This window comes from Solanum verrucosum, unplaced genomic scaffold, assembly GCF_900185275.1.
Source record: "Solanum verrucosum unplaced genomic scaffold, falcon-dt-bn FXZP01000270.1, whole genome shotgun sequence".
In the NCBI taxonomy this organism is placed as follows: Eukaryota; Viridiplantae; Streptophyta; class Magnoliopsida; order Solanales; family Solanaceae; genus Solanum; species Solanum verrucosum.
This window is the reverse complement of record NW_026020035.1, coordinates 204,164-209,120: the sequence shown is the minus strand read 5'-3', so window position 1 is coordinate 209,120 and position 4,957 is coordinate 204,164.

Here is a 4,957-nt window from a genome sequence, read left to right as displayed (position 1 = left end):
GTAATATTTTCTAAAAATATGACTCAAACCTCCATAACAACAGAACCAGTTCCTACAAAATCAAGGTATGTTAAGAATACTGATAATACGAATACATTAAAATGTAATAAAGGGAAAGAATGTAATTGTACTAAATTACATGTTAGCACAGAAGGGGAAGACATTAAAGAAATTGAATTATTAGAATTAAGTTTATCTGATATACAAATAGAGAAAAATTATAATTTAATAGAAATAAATACTGAACTTTATAATTTTAAGAAAGGATTACAACATATAGGAGTTATAAAAAACCAGAAGGACCTAGACGAAATAATTTCTATCTTAGATAAACTAGAAATAATTGGAGAAAGACCCCTGAAGCACTGGGAAGCCAATCATATAACCTGCAGACTTGATATTATTAACCCATAATATACGGTTAAAACTGCTTCAATAGAATCCACGAATGAAGACCTGAGGGAATTTGAAGATCAAATAAAAGAATTATTAAATCTAGGGGTAATAAGAAGGTCAACTTCAAAGCATAGGTCAGCCGCATTTATGGTACGAAATCACAATGAAATACTAAGAGGAAAAGCTAGGATGGTAATAAACTATAAAAGACTTAATGACAACACTAGAATGGATGGATATAAATTGCCAGACAAATCAGAACTAATAAATCGAATACAAGGAAGAAAATTTTTTAGTAAGTTTGACTGTAAGTCCGGATATTGGCAAGTCAAAATGCATGAAGATAGCATAGAGTGGACAGCTTTTACCTGCCCAGAAGGACATTTTGAATGGTTGGTAATGCCTTTCGGTTTAAAAACAGCCCCTCCAATCTTTCAAAGAAAGATGGATAATATATTTAGAGACTATAAAAACTTTATTTTAGTTTACGTAGACAATATTTTAGTTTTTAGTAATAATACCAATGAACATCTAGGACATTTACAAACGGTATTCAAACTATTCGTAGACAATGGAATTATAATTAGTAAGAAGAAAATGGAATTATGTAAGACTCTTATAAAATTCTTAGGAGTAGAAATTGGAAATGGAAAGATAAAATTACAACCCCATATAGCAAAAAAGGTTCTAGATATGCCTGATAAATTAGACAATACTAAAGACTTACAAAAATTTCTAGGAATACTAAATTATGCACGAAGTTTCATCAAAGATCTAGGAAAGGTCACTACAACAAATTCGATTATCAGTGACAAATAATTTCGTCATTTATAAATCATATTTCGTCACTGAAAAACTTGTAAGACGAAAAATAATTCGTCACTCAGTCGTCACTAAATGTGTGTCTCTAAAAGTATACAAAGACGATTTAGTGCTTCGTCGCTAAAAGTATTATATTAACTACAGAAAGAAAAATCGTCCCCAAATGTTTAATATTTGTGACAAATTTATTTGTAGTAAAAAGTATATTTTTTTTGTAGATAATAGTATGTTTTGTCACTAAAAGGTTATTACTACCGACAAAATTATATCGTCGCTAATTATTTTACTTCAATCAGTGACGATATCAGTTGTCTCTAAAGTTATATGCATTTCGTAGTTGAACAAAATTTAATTTCGTCACTAATGTCTATATTTTATATACCAAAAATTATTTTGTTATTAAATGTATTAATTAGGGACAAATTTTTTATTATAAAAAAAAGTTAATTTTCCTATTATCCTCCCCCATCTCAAATTTATTTTAAACTCCTCCCTAGAAGCTCCCACATTATGCTTTCTTGGGGATTCGAACTCACAACCTTAAGGTTGGAAGTGAGGAGTGCTTACCATCCGATCAACTCTCTTTTATCTCTCATTTTAAATTTATTTTCTACTTCGTTCACTTTTTTCAAATTTAACTTTTGTAGATATAATATATTATATGATTATTTATACACATACACAAGTGCGTGAAATTTACCACCCACAATTCATTTAAATGTAGATTATATTTTAATTAAACTGTATAATTTTTAACATATCTTTAAATATATTCAGTACGATTCTGTCATTTTATTCAATTATTTTTATAAATTTTAAAAATTATTTAGTACAATTATAAATTTATATAAAATTAAACTTTCGATTTTATTTAAAAAAATTGAATAATCGGTTCAATTCGGTCAGTAAATCAATTGTTTTGAGAAAAAAAACATCGATACCCATAACTATAGTACTTCATCATAATATATTTGAAATCCTAGGTTGTTCATTTCTTTCATTTGTGCTTTCATTTTTTAGTTTATTTCGATTTTCACACTAGTGGAAAAAGTTAATAGAAATTCATGAAATATTTCGCGCCTTTGCAAAGTCTAAGTTTGTAAGTCGATGTTATCTATGTATAGTTGATCTACGTGCGTTTGTGGAATTACTATTAATATCTACATATTTTTAGACAAAAGCAAATAGATCGACTTAGTCTATGCAGTTTACCAATCACAAATCAATAGACACGCACTAAAATTAGCACCAAGACTGGAGAAATTATTTTTTAAAATCGTCTTTATCGATGAAAGTGTATCAAATAAAAAACAAAAGTGTTAAACCAACAAATATTGGTGATCTAGTGGCAGAACCGTACCCCACTCACAATACTTTTAACCTGAATTGTATTTTTGAAATGATGCATTTTATAATTGTGTAATTTAAGAAAAATCATGAATTGAACTTTTTCATTTTTACAAAATCGCCAAATTCGTTGGTTTTAATATTTTCCCTCGCCAATTAACGAAAGGACTCTGTCTATTTCTTATGAAGCACTTATATTATTCTTTTTGTAAGTTGTCACTTGTAATTATGAATAATTGTAGCCAAAAAAAAATTGTATTTAGCTATGAATTTTTTTCGTAGCAAATAGTTGAATTATTCACTACAAATTTTAAGTCGTCGCTATTTAACACCTTAAATATTTTGTGACAATTTTTTTGTTGTCACTAAATCACAAATTGATTAGAGACAATAAAATCTTTGTCACGAATTATTTATACTAATAGTGACGAAAATAAATATCATAATTAAAGCTATATTCTTATAGCTAAAACTTATAATATTTAACTACGAACTCTAATTGTCGATATTGTAACAACATATTTTTTTAGATGAAATTTTTTTTGGGTCCAAAAATCAATAAATTTTAAGACAAAAAATAATTTGTCATGAATTAGATACATTATTAGTGAGGAAATAACGTGTCACCGATAACTTTAAATTTGTGACTAACACTACTTAACAAATGGCGCCAATTAATTTTTTGGAGGGAAATTTTAGTAGACCGAACTTTGCTACGGATTTTTATGTTTCGTCACAAAAAGTATGTGTCTCATATATTTAAGCACAAAAAGTAAATTTTGTCATTAAAAGCGAACAATTAGTGACGAATTTGATGTCGTAGCTAATAATTTCGTAGCTATATATCATATTTGTTGTAGTGGGTAGCAGGACCCCTATACTCTAAAACAGGAAGTCGTGGACAAAAGACCTTTAATATAGAAGACATAAAACTAGTGCAAAAACTCAAACAAATGGTTAAAGATATACCAGATTTAGCCCTCCCACTAGAAACAGATTACCCAATAGTAGAAACAGATGGAAGCCTCGAAGGGTGGGGGGCAGTTTTGAAAACAAAAAATAATAAATATGGCGATAAAAAAGACGAAAAAATTTGCGCTTATCACAGTGGAAAATACAAAGAAAAAGGAAATATGAGTAGCATAGATGCAGAAATTTTAGCAGTTATATATGGATTAAATAGTTTTAAACTATACATTATTAATAAACAAGAAATTTTGGTAAGAACAGATTGTGAGGCTATTGTAAAGTTCCACCAAAAAATAGAGGGAAAAAATAGTAGTAAAAGAAGACGGTTAAATTTTTTAGACGCTACGTCAATATACAATATATCTCTAGAACATATAAAGGGAAAAGATAATTCTTTAGCAGATCAACTAAGCAGACTTATGAAAACTAACTATTTGTTTTCAGCATGAGTACAGATAAAGACAGAGCATCCAGTTCAAGCTCAAGTGGACAGAAAGACAAAGACTTGATGCAGACTCTCTTAGGAAATACTTTATTTCAGCCACAAACAAGACAAAATACGAGCATGGAAATAATATATTTTGGGAAACAAAATTTAATTTTCTATCCTCCATCTAATCTAAGTTTCAGGGTAAAACCAGAAACGAAGATAGATAGACCTCAAAGATGCTTAATAGACAACCTATGGATAGCATATAACAAGATTCCTCGAGACAACAGTTATTTCGTGTCAGTAGTAAACTCATTAAGCCATTACTTTACGGACAAAAATGAAGACAAAAAATTCAGATTTTATGTAGTAGTCCAAGGAAAATTACAAGGAGTATTTCAGACATGGATAGAAGTAGTAGATTCAATTAAAGACTTTTCGACCCCACTTTTTAAGGGATTCACTAATTTAAATGAAGCACTAGACTATGCCAGAGGAACACTTGGGCCTAACTATTTCATAAGCCCAGCTTTGAGACAAATTTCAAGACCATCTTTGCAATACAATATTCAGAAAGACACGGACAAAATTATTTTCTGCGATCATTGTTCCTCAATGACGGAAGGATTCAAAAGACTAAATCAGACGATCGAAAGACTAGAAACAGAAAAAGGAAAAATGACACAACATATCCACTCATTACAAGAGAGGATAAGATTTTTACTTGGAAATACCGATCAAGATAAGAGTTCTCCATCTCACTACAAAATGGATAAGACGGGTGTACATTCCCCAACGAATGTAGAAAAAGCTATTGTACCAGCTAAGGGTACAGCTAGTCCCGTTCAAATGGTAGCGGGTAAAGACTCATCAAATCCGTTAATGGTTGACACTTTACCAAAAAGTGTAAGAATTCTGCCGGCAAGTTTCAATACAATGGCAGAAACAAGTAAAAGGACAAAAGGATTCCCCCTCCAAAAAAGAAAAAAAAAA